The sequence below is a fragment of the Gallus gallus genome, chromosome 3 (genome assembly GCF_016699485.2).
Source record: "Gallus gallus isolate bGalGal1 chromosome 3, bGalGal1.mat.broiler.GRCg7b, whole genome shotgun sequence".
NCBI lineage: Eukaryota > Metazoa > Chordata > Aves > Galliformes > Phasianidae > Gallus > Gallus gallus.
Genome location: NC_052534.1, coordinates 56,030,305 through 56,051,633, shown reverse-complemented (window position 1 = coordinate 56,051,633; position 21,329 = coordinate 56,030,305). Strand labels below are relative to the sequence as shown.

At 39.6% G+C, this 21,329-nt stretch overlaps 1 long non-coding RNA gene across 2 annotated transcripts in view; it reads right to left on the bottom strand.

The window, feature by feature from the left end:
* Positions 1-1,534: 1,534 nt before the first annotated feature.
* LOC112532169 overlaps positions 1,535-21,329 on the bottom strand; it is a 35,507-nt gene continuing 15,712 nt past the window's right edge. Inside the window, exons 2-6 of one of the 2 annotated variants that reach the window (XR_005858217.2) lie at positions 17,229-17,368; positions 16,018-16,184; positions 13,948-14,095; positions 11,156-11,296; positions 1,535-5,983 (exon numbers count right to left, since the gene is read on the bottom strand). This is a non-coding gene — a long non-coding RNA (uncharacterized LOC112532169). The other variant, XR_005858218.2, reaches the window with a different exon arrangement.

Below are 21,329 nucleotides of genomic sequence, written 5' to 3'. Positions count from 1 at the left end.
CATGACCCTTTTTTCCCCTTTTTTTTCAATCATTATGCTTCCAACTGAAATAGAGTTTTGAAGTGTAATTTATTTTAAATTTTCTGTAAAGAAAATCAGAACCAAATTATGTTCTCTGTTCTCTTAGAAGGAGGGAGTAGAGCACCTGCTATCCTGTGCCATTCCAGCTGCTTGGAGGTGCATAGTGCTTGATTTTGTCTGGAGTAATTATAATGTAAGGGAAATTTCTTGTTCTGAGCAAAATGCCTGTGGGCACAAGGGGTTAACATTGGAGTATGCTGGCTGCTGTCAGACCTGTCAGGGAAGGGATACTAAGAGTCCCTAAAAAGTAGATATCACAGGCTGAAACTGGGGATAAGGCTGTGGGGTGAGTCAGGGTGCAGGAATCAGAAGAAACCAGAATGTTAAGCAAGTATTTCGTCATTGGCATAAAGCTGAAGGGCCTGTACTCACAGCCAGAGAGCAAAGTCTTCACCCTGAGAAATAACATTGCAGCAGTGAAACAATTCTTGGTGATACTTTGAGTTGCTGTAAAGATTAGGAGAAGGCATTTTAAAATTGATTCTGTTTTAAAGCACAGCTGGTTGTTAGTGTTAATTTTCTTAAAAGGAAAAAAAAAAAAAGATAAAATTCAATAGTGTAGCCTTACCCCTAAACTCTGCATTGTAAGCAGGTCATTCCAAAAGTAATGCCTATTTCTTTCCCAGGAAACTACAATAGATGATACAAAGAGTGCAATAACATGATTTGATAGAGCAAATCCTCAGCTACAAAACTCTATTTTTCAGCATAGTCACCACTGTTAGCTATGCATTTTCAAAGGCGATGAACAGGAGCCTGGATGCTGCTCTTGTCAAAACTTGCACCAGCAGAGATGACCCATTGTCACTGTCGCCCCTGCTGGAACACACCACTCACACACTGCCTCACTGCGCTCACACTGTTTGGTCTCCATAAACATTCAGCAAGTGTGCTGTTTTTCCAACATGGACGTGTCAGACACCATTCTGTTAGAGTGCCCCTCTGCTGCCATCTGTCGCACTGCAACAACATGTAACGGAATATTGTCAGGAAGGTTCAGCCTCTACCGCCACACCACCACCATCTGCTTCTGATATCATGGACCAACGTAACAAAATAGAAAGCATTACTTTCAGAGTAGCCCTCATAGATATCCTTAAGTATTTAGCACGACTTCAACTAAACATGACTGAACTCCCTAGAAGCACATGCACTGCATTGAGACAGAATTAGTAATGCTAATAGAGCTGTAGACTTACTGTGAATCAGTTTGCCTGTGTAGACATTCAGATAAAACTGAATTCATTAGGTTTCTCTGGCTTTGTGGTGCTTACTTTTTCTGATGAATAAATTTGCAACTATTTGTGTCCACTGAGAAAGAGATGTAAGAGCAATATTAGATGTATTACCTAATAGCAAAGAATAATCAAGGACACAAATGCTTGATTGTGTCAACACTGCAAACAAGTCTGACAATTATTCACTGAATGAAGACAGTGAAACACTTCTGTGTGTAAAAATAAGTGTTTTTATTCTGTAAACACAAATGCTATCAACGCAACTCAAATACTTCAGAGAAGCTCTATATGACATATAAATAATAATTGCAAAATTCAGTGTAGCAAGCAAACTAAGAAAACAAAATAGTCTTAGCGAATAATTTGTTGGTTTTTTTTTTTTTTCGACATAGTTCACAGAGGAAAAGAACCAAAACAGTTGATATGCTGTTACTTATTCTGTAGCTCTAAACAGGTTTTTTTCTTTATTAAATAGAAATAGTTGAGCCAGAATCTGATTTTGTTTCTGTTAATAGTAGCAATAGCATGATTTCCATAGTAAGGAAGCAAATCTATTATGCTAGAGAACTTCTGTGAGAACTTACACGTTAGCTGACCTGTAGATAACAGTAGCATTAACTTTTCCTATCTGATAACATTGTTTTAGCATGAACTTCATATTACTTTGGAAGGTTTCTTGGTCAGATTTCAAGATCCTGGAAGAGTGATGAACTAAAACTTTTCCAGTAAGTCTATCCGAAAATATAAGCAAGCCTGAGAAAGTTATGCCTCCTTCAAATTCATCTGCTCAAGTGTCTCATTTACCACAAATCAAATTTAAATTGTGCAGAAGCATTTAAAAAATAAATCAGTTGCCTTTCTAGCTGTAATTTCCACAGTTGTCTTTCACTCCTAATTTATTCAGTAACTTAAGTCAAGCCTGAGAGGCAGAATAATGTTTATATATATCAGAAAAAAAAAAAATCCAAATTTTAACTCAGAGGAAGAGGCTATATATGCAAATATACAATCCAGTTGCTGGGAGATCTCATGGATGCTTATAGCTATGAACACTCAAACCAATTTTAAGGTCTAAAGGCCTTAGTCATTCACTGATACACTCAATCATGTTCTTCAATTCCAATTTAGTAACAGATTTCTGTCCATTCCATTTATATGACATGCTCCATAAATTGTACAAATTCAGCCGTATAGTAGCAGAATGCATTTCCTCCTCTGGGTGCATATGTAATCTCTTAGGGACCATTTACACTTTAAAATTAGTTTGGCACAAATGCAGGTAGGAAACTAAACACAGCAACTATTTCTGTTTAATTCCACATGTAGATATTGTCCACTCGTGGGATTATCCAGGAATGCTGATCCAAAACTGCTGCTCCAGAAAAGCTGTTTAGGCGTAATACCACATATTGGAAAGTCCTCCTGACCTGTATTCAAGTCATAGGAGCAAGAAGAGGTGTCAAGACAGTCAGAAGAAATTGTGATGACCACATCGGCTAGACTGGCAGAAAATCATTTAACATCTATGTCCAAAGCCCAGTCAAGCCCTGGTGCTCAGATTCTGAGGGGTTTTCAGTCACTTTTGCAGATTTACTGCAGCAAGCCTTTGCCAGTGATGAGATCAGAGCTATGATTCCCTGAAAAACAGCTGTGCATTTACCTACTCATTTGTTACTTTTTCTGAAGTCAGGCAACAAGATAAAATGTTTGTACCTTAAAAAAACAAATTATGCTGACCACTACATTAAAGTGATCAAGACTGTAGTTTATATTCCCACCCTTAGAGGCAATTGCTTAGAGAGGTGAGGAACTAACTCTTTCACAATGCTCAGCTGGGTCTAGTAGACATCTTGTCCAGAGGAAGGGCTTCTTTCTTCATCCAATACACCAGGGCCTGGCCTTGTCCTGAAATGGATGTGAAAAGAATATTTGAAATTTTATGCTGGTGAATCTTGGTTATACACATAAAGTCAGCCCCTGAGCCAAACATAATAGTGATCCTTAGCCTGGCCCTAACCAATGCAAAAAGATTCCTTTCCTACACGAAATCCAGAGGGCAATGTGTTGCATAAGGCCTTTTTACACTCAGCCATTCAAAAGTGCCAACCATTGAGAAGCCCTGTGGAGCTGCAGGACTGTGACAGTTATGAAGGAACAAGCATCAAACTGAATGTGTTACAAGCCCATGAAGTAATACTAGCAGTTAAGGCTTTACAGCTTATTGCTGATCACATGCACCCTTCTTCTGCACATTTCAGACAGGAGGAGTAACAGGAACATTTGTGTTTTCTTGCTTGAAGACAAAAAACTCTTTGTAAAAATATAAAATCTGGAAACAAGCTGGCTGGTGAAGTTTAAAATACTGGCTGCAAATCAAACACAAGAAAGGTATTGGTGAAGGCCATGTCACACACAAAGAAGTACACAGTGATATTCAGTTTTGGAACCTTCTTTAGGCTGTTGAAACAAATCAAACTTAATTTAGTCAAAATATCTTCACAACTAGACAGAGTTTGGCTTTGTTTTTGCTATTTTAAATGTAAGCGGGGGACAAAAATGTCTAAATGAAGCTCTTCTTGTTTTTTGTTCTTTTTTCATACGGAAGACTGCATTTTCCTGAGGCATGCCCCAACCACATCGCTCGGTTGCAGTCTTCACGAATAGTATCCCCTCTTAAAAAGTTAAAAAAGATCCAGTAATATCCCTACGGTCACTCTTGCCTGAGATGCTGTTTGCCCCTACAAAGAACAGAGCTATAGACCTGTAAAACTAAGAATTGAACAATGAATTGACCTTAATCTGTGCGGGCTGAATTTATCATCACCTTAACTTCTTCAGAGCACATGCACACATCAGCTTTTTTTTCTTACTGAGTTCTTGCCTAGGCTGAAATTGTGGCACATTTTTAAATCTCAATGAGATGACTTCAAGATTACAACATAGGTAAATATGTGACTTGAAATGTCATCTTTACTTTCCATTAAGTAAGAGTTAAACAAAAAGTTTGAATGGAAAGTTTAATAACAAAAGACATTTATGATGTTTACTTTAATTTTCTGGACCATTAAGTCTAAATGACATGAGTTATTGGATGCTATATCTGGCCAAAAAATCTTTTTGACCAGTCTAAGTTTTACTACATGCTGGGCTGCCAGCATCCCTATTGGAAAAAAAAAAAAAAAGAAAAAAGAAAGAAAAAAATCTGTGGACAAATCCTGGTTTTCTCAGTGAAGTCTGGATTCAGAACAGCCATTCATGCCAGAAAGTACCTTTTGAAGTTTACATTAACATGGATATTTATTTATTTTCCCTCTGTAACAATGACAGTGGTTGAGATAAACTGTTTAATTCTAAATAGAAAACACATCTGCTGTTTCTGCATTGTTTGTGGTTGCTGGAGGGGTGACAATTTAAACCAAGTAGCACACATGACATTTTAAGTGAGATGTTGTATGAGGACTTGCAGCTGCTGTACTTTCCTATTTTCGCCTTGCTGACGGCTCTGCACCATTGAAGGGCCTGTAAGTCTTCCCATCCTCAGCACGTCTTTGAAAGGGAAAGTTCATAAATATACATACACGCATACATACACATGTGTATACATGTGATATTTTTGATGCACTCATTCTCATTTGTTTTGAGCTGAAAGGCATTTCCTACACAGGGATTTCTGTGGCCAACCCTTCTTGAGACTTTGCTGAAGACTAGGGGATGAGCAGAGTGCCTGGGTGCCTAGCAAGTATCTTGGAGCTCCTGCAGTAACCTACAGTTGAGCTCTGACCTGCTTATGTTGGGCTTTATGGCCCACTTGGGGATCTGGAGTGTCTGAAGCAGCCTGGGTCTGCAGATCATTTGGTGCTGGGGAGCTGTGAGGCCAGCCAGAAACATCCCCGTTATCTCAAGGCTGCCAGACAGTGTTAAACAAACAGAAAGTGCCGTGGGCTTGGGCTGAGCAAGGTAGCAGGAGTCTGGAAACACTGGCCCTGCTCCAGCAATGGGAGATGGAGAGCAAAGGCAAGTGTCTCACTCCACCCATGGGACCTGCAGCACTGTCCATCCCCTGCCCTGCACCTGTGCTGGTTGAGGAGCAGAATTCATTCCTGCCCAGGGGACTCAGGATCATAAACTCTATTTGCAAGTGAATGGAGTGCTGCAGTGCTGAGATCTCTGCTAGGGATAGCAGTATTTATTTATTTATTTAGACTGTCCTTTCTTTAAATCTCCTGTGTCTACAAGGGTTTAAGGTATATAAAAGCATGGGTTTTGTCAGTGCAGTAGTGCAATCCACTAACCATAAAAAACAGTGTGAGCTTATATTTGACTCCTATGTTATGGCTGAGGAGACTAAAAAGTTCCTGAGAAGGACTAAAAGCTCCTGAGCTGTCATCTCAGACACAGCTGAGGACCATGAACACCCAGCACACAGCCCCACAGCATTTCTGACAATGTTTTTCTTTTCAGCTCAAAGAAAGGTGCCAGTATTTTACTTTGTTGTTGCTTGCTAGAGAAGAGGGTTCTTCTTTTGCTTCTTTAAAAAAAAACCCAAATACTTCCTTGGATCTGAAAGGAAAGTGATGACACTTATTTGCTGTGGTGGAACTGTGATTCCTTCTCTCCGTCATCCCAGGAAAGTGAGGGTTTCTCCTTGGAGCTTACAAGATGACCTGAGGAGATCAAATTATTTTCATTAAAAAAATAATATTAAAAAATAAAAATATTAAAAAATTAAACAAAATTCCCAGGGGGGAACCTCAGTACCGATCTCGAGGTCATCTTTCCCCAATCCTCTTTGCATCACATGAAGTGAACTTTGTCCTGCACTACTAGCATGCCCAGTACAGTGTTCAGAAAACTAGCACAAGCAACATCCAGCCAAGTGCAAGTGTAAAATACAAATGTGCTCTCTCTTCCTCTGGCTACAGTGGTGAGAAATTGTTTGTGTTTTAAGGGAGAGGCCAGGGAAACTGATTCCCAGGTTGGACCTGGTTACGGCTTCACAGCCACGGAGCAGAACCGGCTCCTAGGCCAGGCCCATGCAAATGCTCAGCCTCAAGTGCCAGGGACAAGCAGACCGATGGGGCCTCCATGGGGTCATGGTGTGTTTGGGTTTGATTGTAAGGCCAGCCCTCAGGCAGCAGCTGCCACTGAGGGAGGAGCCACAGTTTTCTGTTAGCTGAGGGAATCACTGAGCTGCCAAAGAAACCACATAGCAGCTATTCAGCAGATGAACTCAAATAATGCCACAGTACTTGGGTGGCCATATTTATATTGGGCTAGCCAGGAATGTCAGGATTTCATCTTTCACAAAAGAAAAAATGCACTTCTGGCACAAGCTATCAGACTCAAATGATCCATATTGTTAGGAGAGCCTCAGTCTCTGGACTGATGCATGTTTTCCTGCTCCATAGGTTTGAGGATAAGATATTGCACCCTGTACAGCCATCATCCTCTGCAGATCTGTGGCTGCTTTTCTCTAAGTAAGCAAGAGCAAACATGCAATGGCAGAGAGATACATATGAGCTCATGCAATCTGTCACAGCACAGCGTTTTCCAAGCACAGGCTTTTTATCCTTGGATCTGTCCCATCTCTGTCTGCACAACCATATTTCAAGGATTTGTCACAGGTCAAATCTGTCAGCAATAATATGGAAGAAGCATAGAAAAAGAGCAATGTGCATTATCTCCTCTCTTCCTCTGCAATCTTCCTGTGCTCCTGACTAATGGACAAACTCCTATGCTGAGGGTGATCAGCCTAATACCCACCACAAATGAACAAACAGAAAGCTACTGTGAGCTTCAATGGACTTTATGCACTGGAAACAGGCAAGGGGGAGGTGAAGAGGCACAGCACCAGAGTTCCCTGAAGTCTTCAGCCCAGTAAACGGTCTCTAGGCCTTGCAGTGACCAAGTCTTCTTGTGCCTGGACTTCCTCTGAAAACTATTTTGCCACTCAGAAATGTTGTCTAGGAAAAATACGTACGTATAAGGGAATTTTTACACTTGAGGATCCTAGGCCTCTAGCAAGCTAATGAAAGCATATCTGTGTTCCATCATACCTAACTGCTTTACGCACCACAGCCTGGGGCCTCTTAGCACACAAGCTGATCAGCTGCACTAGTCCTGTGTGTGACTCCAGCAGCTCATGGCAGTATCAGTTTGATGGCACTCATCAAATCATGCCTCTCATTTGCCCTTAAGCTGAAAGTCCAGTATACTTTGAAAGGACAACATTTAATGCATATATGCAATGTGTGTGTAGATCAGACTTCTTCTGGGAGAGTTGGGTTCTTCTGCTCATGGCTTTTCAGCCAGGAAATCCCATATAAGAATGTAGGAACTGTTATTATGGTTGAAATGGACAAGTGAAGATACTTCAGTAAATTTAAAGGTGGGTTTCACTATTCTTTCAGAAACAAATGTAGATGAGAGAATTCTTGTGGCTCTTGTAGTCTCAATGTCTTATCCAGTTGGACTGTGGTCCCAGAACAGCTTTTCCAGACCTAGTCCATTTATCTGTGCATTAGACTACAATGTGCATACACTAACACTATGAGAAAAAATAGCCAAGGAAGATTTGTAAAAAAGTATATATATACATGTATAAAATATATGTCTAAAATAAAAAATATGTATAAAATTCTGCCTTAAAGGAATAACAAACTCAAAAATCCAGAGTAATATTAGAGTACTAAAAGCAAATCCAAGCTAGGATTAATCCATGTAGCAGTCTTTGTAAGTGAAGTTCTATTATCAGGTAATATCAGCTTCAAAAAATGATACTGATGTCCCCTTTGGCCCTTTAGGAGCATTATCCAAATCTGAAGAAATCTCTCACTGTAAGGTTTTCAAAAGTATTAGAAGACTTGGTAGGATCTTTTCCTTTGCATGATCAACAAACCACCAAAAACATCTGGTGCTAACACAAACATATTTTTAAAACTGGACGCCTGACACACAGAAACATCTCTCTTCAGGAAAGGCAGTGGGCCAGGTGTTTAAGATTTAGGATGTGCCAAAGTGCTTGGAGCAGAACTGGAAGCAAGACCAGTGAAACATTCAATCTGTGTGCAGTACTTCAGTGTCTCTTTTATAGGTTTTCCGCTCTTGCTATTTTTTTTTTTTTTTTTTGGCAAATTCAGTGCAGAAGAGAGACTTGCACAACTTTGACTGAATACTTTCCTCTGAAGAAGAAACAGTATCATGAAGAGAGCTCCAAAGCTTATTGAAAGATTTTTACCAGTACATTTTTTTTTTTCTATTAGGATGTGCCATAATATGAACAGGGAGTACAGTACAAAAATAATATAAGAAAATATATACATATATATCTGAATCCCTTAAAGAGAAACTGATCCCAGCCCTATATGCACTAGCAGGAAGTTTGCCAGGGAAATCTAGATCTCACCTGTATGATGAGGGATCAGTTCTGAAATACAATAGCTAATTCACCAAATACTGTAGAAATGAGAAATGACTAATGAAAATCAAGAAGAATTATATCTTTTTGGTATAATGATTACAGGTCTTTATTCCTGTGCCCTGAAGTGGGGCACAGGGAAGGAAGACAGACTGATTTCAATCCAAGAGTGGTAACTAATAGCTGGTGTAGGTGAGCTCAACAGTAAAAGTGACCAATCAGCCACCCAACTGCTAATTAACAACTAAGCTTGTAACTTGTGTTCCTTTCCCGTTGGAAGGGACTTCTTCCTAAACTCAACTGGAATAGTATATTCAAAGCACTGGTAGGAAGATGTTACAAATAGAATGAAAGCAGTCCATACACATCAGGAAGTCCCTTAAAAATCAATCCCCAAAAGCACTCAGTGGCTGCAGATGCTACCCAGCCCTGCAGGCCTGTTCACCTGCACAATTCAAGTTGCTTTAAACAGATCTGTACCAGTAGTAATGCATGTGGTATGCAAAGCTGGAAAACCTTGAAACGTTTGAACTGCTATTAAATTTCTGGCAATATTTAGATTAAAACCCCTTTGAGGTATGGACAAGCTCCTGCTGTATTTATGCAGTGCCTAGAAAAACTTGGGAGGGAGTGAAGACTGGGGCTATGATGACTTCTCTAGGTCTATTTCAGTGAGAATTTCTATTTCTGTTGCTCCTCCATCTAATGAGGGTGACTCAGACTATGCTGCAAAAAGCCTACAAATTAAAGTGGTTATCCGTGGTCCTTTTCCATATATAGGTAAGATACTGATATGACCTAAGTTTTACAAACTCCTCGGACTAAAGAGATGTTGTACAATGGCGGGATTAACCACAGGATTTGCCTCCACATGCTACTTTTCTATTCTCAGGGCCCTGCAAATTTGGAGCTATGTCAGAAATAGCTGTTGTCTCTTTGCACGGGAACCATAGTTTTGGCTAGGGCAAACAAAGCCTTGGGCATCCGTTATGTCTCTGCTCTGATCTAAGCAGATTTCATGCTGGACTGCAGTCAGTGTGTTAGGTAGCCTGTACAGGATCCAGAAAAGTCCTTCATACTTGCCTCCTCTCTTTTGTACCATAAAAGGGGGTCACTATTCTGTATTACGGAGAGTGTAAAAAGTGGGTGAATCCAGCTTCACAAGGTTCTCCATGCCTGCTGCTTGCATCTAATGAAGGAGTTGCTAAAAGGATACAGCAACCATTTCCAGCCTCAAATAAATGGAAGCTCTAGGAATGCAACAGAGCAGGCAGTGCTCATTAGTCTTCAGCCTTTCAGCTTAATAGAGTCTTCTCCAAGAATTTCCCCAAGCCTTGTCCAGTAAATCCAGATGCTTGTAACTTCTTCTCACTCCAGCAACTCCTCCTTTAGAGTGTCTCTTTTTTCTGTGCCAGCAGTGTGGAAATGGACTCTTCATAGTGATATCACAGTTGTTGAAGAAGCAGAAAGCTCTTCTCTCAAGGCAATGAAACATCTGAGTGGCACTATGTGAAGGGGTTGACTATGACATTCAAGACATTTGTGAGCATCAGGTTCTCTAAAGCCCCTCAGTTTTGTCTTTGCCTGCCTCCATCTAACTTGGATGGTCTGTTTTGGCCTTGGCCTCTGGAATGTCTGGATAAGTTACTAAAGTGGGATTCATGGATGTTTACAGTGTCCTTCCATCAGGCTATTGCCAACCCTGTCACTTTGTTTCTTATTTTGAGTTTTTACATAGTGCATTACATTATTTAGACTGTAGAGCCAGTGTAACTCAAAAGGTGTATGCAGTTGTTTGGATATTAATTACACAGACGTGTATACGCAGTTGATTATGCTCCCAGATTCTGATGATTTAAGAGAATACAAGACTCCAGGGTATGTAGTTAGCTGCTTATCTTTTCTGAATGAACTGATGTCATGGCAATAATATGAAAATTCCTTTCCACCGAGGAATTTTTGCTGGAGAAAACAGTAATTTTATTCTACAATATAAATTTCAAGTCAATGGAAGACATTTGCTCCTGTATGGATGCAGTTGCCAGAAACAAACAACGACCGAAGGTCCAGGAGATACTAAAATTCTAACAGAACATGCCCAGGAAATACCAATCAATTCATGCAGTAACTGATCATCTTCATCCTTTAAAATACACTCTAACAGCTGTGCATTGTCTCTTCTTCCAGAAATGAGTCCAGATCCCTTTTGACCTGGTGTTACACTATTCATTTCCATCGTAGACTTTGGCAGTTTGTTCCATACTTTTAATTATACCCTTTGAGCTATGAAAGCCATCCTGAATAGTTTACAGCCTGTGCCTCATATTTAATCTCTATCCTCTTTCTTTGGAATTAGCAACAAGTCACACAAATTTTTTATTTGAAACAACTCATTCCTTTTTTAGTACAGATATTTTACCACGATTCCTGCAAATTCTTATCCTCTCCAGATGCAGCAGAACGTAATTCTCCATTGACTCAAACCCAATACAGTCATTCGCTCCATGTCTCCTTGATTTTTAAGGTTTGAAGAAGCAATTGCAGAGTGTAGTCTGACTTCCTGTAAAATAAAAGTGATAAAATATCATCTCTAGCTACTGCAGTGTGGAGACTTAATACACTGCATTGCCTAGAATGCTTGTTTTTCTATTTCTACTCAAAGTTAATATGAAATGCATTACTCACAATTGCATTCCTTCGTTTCATATTCCCTATACATGCTTGCAAATGGCTCCACAAGGCATTAGGTAATGAAGAATCAGACTCAGACAAATGGATGCCATTTTTCTTGATCCGTTTTTGTGTATGTCTATGTATAAATATTTAATTATTCCTTATTTCAGGTTTCAGTGGTGTTTTACCACAGTCTGTATGTACTTTCTGGAATAGAAAATGAAATAGCTACATGATAAATATCAGGATCGCTCTGAAATTAATGCCTCCTATTTTATGATCTTCACTCATTATATTAGAGGTGAATATTGATGGGATGGCAGTAGAGATTGAACTTTCACATCAATATTTGTTCCATTGTGTTGCTGTGTAACAGATGGCAGCAGAGGGACATCTGACAAAATGGCATCTGACATAGAATTGTGTGTGAAGCAAAGGTTAGGAATTGAGTTCCTCCATGCATAAAAAATAGCACCCACTGACATTCATTGACACTTGCTGAACACTGATGGGGACCAAATAGTGGATGTGAGCACAGTGACAAAGTGGGTGGTGCATTTCAGCGGCAGTGACAGTGACATAAAAAACAAGTCACATTCCAGATAACCATGTGCAGCTGTCACACCATGAAATGAAGAGCGTCTTGATCAGCTCATCTGCATGAATCTGCTAAAGGAGGTGGCTATCTTGGAAAATAGTCTATTGTAGCTGAGGATTTTGGCCTAAGAAATAAATGCTCAGTTATGTGTTGAAGTTTAGGTATTATTTTAAGAGCTGCTTCCATTTTAAAACATTTTCAGAATTTCAGAAATAGTTGACCCAACAAGCTAGAACTTTGGAGATTATATCCAGCACAATTTGACAAACAGAATCACAGAACAAAAAGCTGCTTAAATCTATAAGAGAAGTAAATGCACCATTCCTGTTGAGAGACCCAGAGGGCTTAATTGGGCATGATCAAGTGAGCATATTGCACAATCTATTTTCTGTATCTTGAAGACATGTTTGTCCTAATTTATTTAGAAACTTAGAGTGAGTAGACAGCATTTTGGTATTGACTGAGGCAAAAAAATCCTTACAACTTTCTCTCCAAATCCTTAGAAATCTGATGCAGGAGTGGCTTAGTCATGCAATGTTAGAACATTTTCTTCCCCAGAGGAAGCATCAAACACAACATAAGCCCATATAAAGTTTATGTAGAGTGACCATTTGTGATCCTATTATCTTTCTTCTTTTCTAGTATTGATATGAGCTGGTCACAAAAGCTTATCATGTGATTTAAAGAGAAATGTAAAGAATTGTACAGTATTAAATGATTATAGACTGACTCTTGCCCTCTATCCAACTTGTTGTAAGCTCTGTTATGCAACTGAGTGTAGTGACATAAATAGGATATAGACCCTCTTTATCTTTTTGGAAGAAGTTGTAGCGTATTCAAAAGATTTTTGGTATGTGTGTTACTTTATCTTCATTATAAAAACAACTCGGATATGGGCTCCAGAGGAAATTTATAGTCTCTCCATGACACAATTAAATTACAAATGTCTCATTAGAGACTGCCAGTTTACCTCAGATAATGACTCTAAAGCATTCATCTTAAAGCTCATTTCCAGACTGTTTTTCTTTTGAACTTGTACTTGTGGCTTGTACTTTTATGAATATGTTTTTAAGGGGCACTGTCCTTCAGGGCACACCATAAATACTAGTGTGCTTGGAGTAAAAGTTGTTAAAAGTTCAGAGAACAGAACAGAGAGAGAGGCTGCTGAAGGGAAAGATAAAAGCAAACAAGATAGCTAAAGCTCAGTTATGAATACGTTCATCGAACACAGGAAAGAAGTTTTAACTACACTGATTCTTTATCCATTGCAAGCTGCAATTGCAACAAAATCTCTGATGATGATGGAAGTACAGCAGGATAACGCATCTACTGTGATTCACTATGATTTCAAAATAAGTTTGACACCTACTATTTCTGATGCTGATCAAGTTTTACCAAGTAGTCTCTTTGGTGAACATCCTATATTTTGGCTTTTTGCCTTTGGCACCTCTTGACTACTGAAGAAATAAATACCAGTGAATTGGAAATTAACTCTTTTCCACCAACTCTGACATTATGTGTTGAGTTTAAACATCCAACTGGATAGACTTAATCTGCTTGTTGGCCTTTTTATTTTAATTCTCACAAAATACCATAAAGGTGTTAGGAACAGGTTGCCCAGAGAAGTTGTGGATTCCCCATCACTAGTGGTGCTCAAAGTCAGGTTGGATGGGCCTTTGGGAAACCTGATTTAGTGAAAGATGTCCATGAAAGTGGTTTGCACTAGATAATTTTTAAAGGTCACTTCCAACTCCAACGATTCTATGTTATTCTGTCTGCCATGAATTCCAGGAAATGGATAGATCAGATTAATGAATCCACTGCATGGAAATTTAAGAAAGAATTTACAAACCTCTACATACAAAACAATATTTTTACAAAAACTGATACCTTTTTGTAAAGAATGACCCACTGTTTAATGTTATGAAAAAGCAACTTACCTGATTCTTGATTCTCTTTAGTGACTGCACTGGTGAGGGAAACCATTGGCCATCCTGAGCTGCTTTCCCTTCATAGGTCTATCAGACGGGAATACAACATATCGTTTGTGTAGAAAGGATGAAAGTGGTTCTAACTTTGTTGATTCATCTGGCAAGAGGAATAGATTCTTTATATTACATCTAAAAACTTCTACTTCCTTCTTTCTTACATCGAAAGCATAATAACAGTAAACTAACGCTGCAAACACAGACCTGAAAATGTTCCTCTCTCTATTAACTGCCACAGAGAAAACAAAACAGTGAACAAGGTTATAAAACTGTCTTCTCCCTCAGTCTTCTGAAAAAGTTCTCTCTGTTTTTGTAGTGGTCTCATCAAATAAAAACAAAAGTGTTTGTTTCCTCTCTTGTTTCTGATTATCTCTTAAGCTGGATCATATCATGCACACTTCTGCTTTTGGAAGGATTAGTTGTGACAAAATCTATGTCATGATGAATTTCCTGGAATGATGATAAATGAATGTGAGAAGCAATCTGTGTTAAAATCTTCCAGGTCACATATAGCCGCTAAGGTTATAAAGTCTCAATTTTGTTTTAAACTTTCCCTGAGTTCATATGTTGTTTGGAATTCATGGGCAGTTTGGAAATTTTACTAAAATTTCCTATTGCTATGTCCAGGATTAACTGCAAAAAGAACAGGTACTGAATTTGCAGTATTTTTTGACCTCTGTTTTTCATCCATCCTTTCCATTTCCGCTAACAGTAAATGCAACAGGACACTGACATTCAATCAGTGTTCACAGAGAGAATATCAGCATTACTTAAACTTATCCACAGTGCATAGATATGAATTAAGGAATTCAAAATACTGATAGGTGTGAGTGGGAAAAAGGCTCATGAATAGTTAATATGCAACATTCTACTATAAGGCAATATCCAGTAACTGTTCATTTGTGGTGCACTTGAGACCACCTGGCTGTGGAAAAAGCTGAAACATACGAGCCTTACAAACCCCAAGAGTAAGCAGACAAATGAATTGAAATAAAATATACATTCCAGTTTCGGAGCTTTCTGTGAGTCTGACTCATGAGTGCTGGAAGTCAGCAATACTGTTACCGTCTCTTACCAAAAAAAAAAAAAAAAATATTGATAGCTTCTTCTCCCCTCCCCTGCATTTGATAGTTCCCCAGATAGTTGCATGCTTTGTATCAGATTGTGGCCAGTAGTGACAAGTATGATATAGCAGTAGGTTTTATTACAGAAGTTAGGAACGTTTAAAAGTAGTAAGGAAGCCAAAAAGGCATTTAAAATATCCCAAAGGCAAGCTAAGAGAAATGGTCCCTTCGTTGTTTCAGAGGAGTCACTCCAAAAAGCTCAGTATCTAACAGCTCCTTCTTAGGCATTTAAAATTAGCACTGGACTTTCAAAAGTACAAAGCAGTGTGACCGGACCACTCTGTTTAGAAGCCCAACCCTGCTGGAAGCAGAGCTTTGGTTTTTCAGTCCTAGATTTCTTTGGAAGTCCAATCTTGAAATCTCAAGGAAACATTTTCCTCATTTGTTTCATTAAAAAAAACAAAAAAAACAAAAAACAACAAAAAAAACCCCCTGTGTTTCCTGGAAGTCTGGCAAGTATCACACTGTAAAAGCAGATAGCCAACATGCCTTGCAGTTCATGCAGTTCAGGTCTTTCACTGTTAAGTAAAACTGGCTGAAGTGAGATTTACCTGTACTACTCACTGCAGTCTTATTACCTGAATATCATCTTTAAGAATTCAGATATGTACAAAAAAAAAATGTCATTTATGTAGAGGAAAGATTTATACGGCTATAAGTGAAACCATTCTTCTGGAATGAATATGATTCTAAAGTTTAGAAATCCTCAAGCTATTCTCTAAACAAAGATGTGGGAAACTATTACTGTTTATATTAAATATTCCCATGTGGATCTTTTGGTCCTTGTGGAATATGAATGGCAATCTCTTGTAAAATCCCTACTGGAGCTGTCAGCACTTTTTATATGAGGCATCACAGATACAGAGAGGAGTGCAGCATGTGTGTGGGTGGGACGTACCTGTTTCCTTAGGAATTGCTCACTGTTCTGGTGGCAGATAGGTTTTCTGAGGCTTCCCAGATATCAGAGCAAAGTCAGTAAAGGGAGCAGGATTAGTCACAAGGGAGGAAGTGATACACACTCTTCTTTACTGCGAGCTTTGTGAAACTGTCTTCCTCAGAACTATCCTGATTTAGAGTGGAGGAATTTGACATGAGAAGAATGGACCTGTGCCACAGAGTCAGTCCCCATTCCCCCAAATCCATATGAGGTTCCACCTTGGGCCTTTCCATTTTTACCGGTTACCTCCATGGACAATTGATCCATCTTCTGCATTGAAGCCTAAATTAATTCCTGAACTGTTCATACTTATTTCTCCTTGGGCCAATATTCCCTGTTTGTTTAAATTTATCTTCCTGGTATTTCCTCAATTCTTTTTCCTTAGTGTACTGGTGGAAAGTAGCTGTGCCCTCTGTCTGAATTTGTTGCTCTGCCAAACAGTGCCAAGCTCCTCTGGTTTCTTCTAAGACAGGAGCTCCAGTGAGCCCTTTGGTGGGCTTGTTCACTGGGTTTTTAATCACTCCATGAGCTCTTCCCTGCTCTTATTGCCCTTGTGTGAGTTTGATCACACATAATCAAAAAGAGATGGATTCAAAATATACCACAGAATTACCTGCCACTACATTGGAGAAGTCCAGACCCTACCAGAAACACTTTACTGATAAACAGCAAGCTTGTGTTCTCATGGTCAAGACCTCTTTACAATTTCTACAGTATTTTTTCCTGCTTCTATTACTTCCAGATGATGAGATCTGACTTTATCGCTTACAACACTTATACAATTAAGTGAGAGGTGAATCAGGGCCAGGTCGTTTGCCAAAAAACAAGTAAAACCCAAACACTTCACGTCACTGTTTATTTTCACACTCCTCTTGAAGAAATCTCTAGGTCAGCTACACCAAACTTTGACTTCAGCATGCCATGGATAAGGGTCTTGCTCAAGCTACCTTGTTTATACCTTTCTGAATGATTTCTCCCAAGAGTACTTGGAGCCCAAAATGTAGTTACCAGAGAGAATTTAAACCAAAATCAAGATTAAAAAGTCATCTGCGGTTTCTGTATTTGCAGAAATAAAGCAGCAACTATACAATACATATCTGGTCCCTATAAGTGAGGTATTAATTTTATGTTATACCTACACAAAGAAAAAAAATATTATTTAATATACCTACAGTAAAAACGTTTCTCTCTTGAGGTCAATGGCAGAATTCCTGCTGAATTCAATGGGCTAGGATTTCTTCTACAGAGTCTGATTCATCACTTCTTTGTATCAGTTGTATGCCAGTGTAACTGCTGAAATCACTGGAATTCCCTTGGCATTGAAGGAGTGAAATCAGAAAAATAAATGAATAAATAAATAAATAGAGTACAGAAAATGATTATACTTTTTACTGGAACAAATGAATTACAATTGAGATATAACTGCTTTGGTAAACATCAATTAACTGAGATGTTCAAGGCTGGCTTGTTAGAAAGTTGCATGCTGCTATAAAACCCAAATATAAATACATATCATTACTTCATACCATTTTATAAAACTGGAATCTTGCATAGACAAAACAGCAAAGTTGCAAAGGCTTACATCACTGCTAAATGAATTTCACTTTTAAAACTACACAACGTTTTTTAGAACAAGGGCCAAATTCTGCCCCTTGATATACACATGCAAATTCCATTAAAGTAGCTGGAACTGCATTCATACTTGTGGGGATTATTTGGCTGTTTAAAGGCAGTTCTGGGAGCATTGACTGCTAGGGTTCGTAAAGAATTTTCCAGTGAAAATGATCTTTTCTTTTTTCTTTTCTTTTTTTCTTTCTTTTTTTTTTGGGGGGGGGGGGGGGGGGGGGTGTCAAAAAACTGTTGATTTGTCAGAAGTAAATATATTTCTGCACAAACGTATACAGCATGTTTGGCAGTTATCACATTTCTGGTCAAGGAAAAAGAGAAAACAAATGTCCAAAGTATAGCCAACAAATACTTACAAGCTAGACAAACTGAGAGCTAGCATTCATATTCCTATTTCCCCAGAACTACTCCTTTCTCTCCCAGTCCACAATAAATCCCTTGAACAGGATGATTCATCACCAGTGTCCCTCACTGGAACTATTTCATGCAGTTCTATAAATTCTATATTACTCGTGCAAAAAGGCTGCCTAACCATCATTCCCTATCTAGTAGCTTCATGTTCCCATCAGAAAAAGCAATGACTTGAACCTCTACTCCCTTCCAGGGGGACTGTTCTCTTAATAAACACTGTGGTTTCTGAATGAATAGAGCACTGGATCAAACAACACTTGCTGCAAAAGGATTATGTCCATCTCAGAGTACAGGGAAAACTTTTTACTGGTCAGAAATGGTCATGAGATAGAACATTTGTTTTCCTGTAAATTCTACCTACCTCTCTGAAAATACTTGAGAAATATTACTTAGTTTTGATTTTACTTTGCCCATCCCCATTTCATGGAGAAAAGCTAAAACAATGCTGACATGTCAGTCCTACTTCCTCCTTTCTGTGAGACTTTTCTGTTGTGTAAGCCCCATAGGGGGGATTTCTTGCTCCCTCATCTCTCAGCCCCACCACAGTGGAAGCTCCCTCAAGAGAAATGCAGCAGAGGCTTCATGAATATCATTATTTGGTGCAATATTTCTTTGGAGTGAGAAATAGAGGTGCAATCAAACCTGTCACACATTTCCCAGTTCTGTCAGCTGAGAAAGGAAGTCTCAGATCCCGTGAGCAGCTTGACTGGCAAACAGAGGACAGAGCTTACTAGATGATCAAGCTTACCGCTAGGTCATTGCCACTGGCTGAATTTCACTCCATGCATTAACTGTAGCACTGGTGACTTTTGCCCAACATTAACATCTTTAGAACTTGTTCCTTAGCTGTTTTTTGACAAATCCTTACTGCTTGTGAATGAAGTTGAAATGAAACATTTTCCCCCTCTACTTTTTATTTCAGAACAGTTTACTTGCTCTGGAATGATAGAGCTGCTTTTCTGTACTTTCAAATTTTCTTCCTTCCTTCCTTCCTTCCTTCCTTCCTTCCTTCCTTCCTTCCTTCCTTCCTTCCTTCCTTCCTTCCTTCCTTCCTTCCTTCCTTCCTTCCTTCCTTCCTTCCTTCCTTCCTTCCTTCCTTCCTTCCTTCCCTCCTTCCTTCCTACCCTCCTTCCTTCCCTCCTTCCTTCCTACCCTCCTTCCTACCCTCCTTCCTTCCTTCCCTCCTTCCTTCCCTCCTTCCTTCCTTCCCTCCTTCCTTCCCTCCTTCCTTCCTTCCTTCCTTCCTTCCCTCCTTCCTTCCTTCCCTCCTTCCTTCCCTCCTTCCTTCCTTCCTTCCTTCTTTCCTTCCTTCCTTCCTTCCTTCCTTCCTTCCTTCCTTCCTTCCTTCCTTCCTTCCTTCCTTCCTTCCTTCCTTCCTTCCTTCCTTCCTTCCTTCCCTTCCTTCCTTCCTTCCTTCCTTCCTTCCTTCCTTCCTTCCTTCCTCCCTTCCTCCCTTCCTCCCTTCCTCCCTTCCTCCCTTCCTCCCTTTCTCCATCCTTCCTTCCCTTCCTCCCTTCTTTCTTTCCTCCCTCTCTCCCTCCTTCCCTCCATCTTTATTTCTTTCCTTATTGCTTTTCAGTTTTAACAGTTTCACTTCTACCCAAAGACTAGAGCCTGTATGAACATGCTTTCAGTTCAGCTGGGCCTCTTCCTATCTTATCAAATAACATTAGCTTACACTCCATTTATACCACATATATCCTTAGAAACTCTCTTAGCTTTTAACCTGCCATGTAGATTAAGACCTCATTACATTTCATACTGTCTTCGGCATGATCATGTTACCTAATGTTAAAGATTTTGAAGCAACATAATCAGCACTGATACAGAATGAAAGCAGAGGGATCTTTCATCATATGGTTGCTTGCGGCTTCATTTGCTAGAATATGCTCTCAGTTCGGTCTGCTCTGCATTGATGCATGTGGTCTGTCTGGACAAAGCTAACTGACTGTTTCTGAATTTAAATGAACACATCCATGCTCATAGATCAACCGTGGGTACCTGATAATCCATAAATGTGTGCATATATGTACAGACATGTATGCACATACATATATTTATTTCATATTTTATAATCTTGAATAAGCACAGGAATAAAGTTCTTCTACATTTTTCTGGCACTTCTCACAAATCTGTAGAAAAATGTTTTTTTGGAAAGGAATAACTGAAATCAAATTGGGGAATGCGCTCTTCTCCTGCTTCAGCGTTTGCATTATAGCAGCTACAGGCAACTGTTTCTGAGACTGACATTTTTTAATTTGAACAGAGTAAACAAAAGAAAGTGCTGTTAGTCCAGTTTTGTTGATACGTTACAAAAATACCAAAGGACTTGTTCTGTTTTCTCGATCACCACTCCCATCGCAGTGAATACTTTTGCTACCAATCCAGACTTCAAAATCTACTATCCCGGCAACATTTCTGGTCCTCTGTCACAGAAAATCCTGAGAAAGAGTGAAAAAGAGCTCTCAGTCTTATACAACACATGTCCCTTGAGGATATGAGCATTTCACAACAGTTCTGTATTTGCCTTAAAGACAAGTAATTTAACTGAAAGGATGCAGTCCATTGCTGGAGTGCAGAGCATAGGCAGGAGCTGCCCACAGCAGCAGCAGGAGCACAGAAATTGAATTCAAGTTTTCCAGCGGTTTGACCTGGAGGTCTAACATTTCTTTTCCCATTTCTCCTCTGGGTGCTCAGCTAATCATCCATAAGTCTTTGTCAGGGCGTGATGAGACCTCCCTACAGGAGAGCACTGATCAACAATCCTTCAATGCATTTCTCCACTTACTTTCACTCTTAAAATGATTCTTTCTGTTCCAAAGGATTAGGCAGCGTAATGACATCGTATCATTTTCCTCTTAGAAGCACCTTGGATTGACTATTTTTTGTGAGGGATAAAAATAAGGATTAAAGAGGAACAGAAGAAAGATCAGCTCTCCACAGATGCTTGGTATAATCTTCTCCTCTGACAAACTGCCCCTCTCAGCCTATCCCTCCAAACCAATCTCCTCCCCTGTGCCAAGGAAGAACTACAAACCCAGCAGGATGAGGCCCTCCCCTGCCTTAGCCCCAATAGCCACTCAGAGGGCTTCCCCGTGTCACATCCGCTGTAAACTCCGCCATGCTTTTCCTGTGTCTGCACAACATCTCAGCTCATTAGGGAGACACGAGATAGCAGAAGGCCCGATACGGCTTGCTGTGGATCTCCTGAGCCTGCGAGATCCTACTTCCCCTAT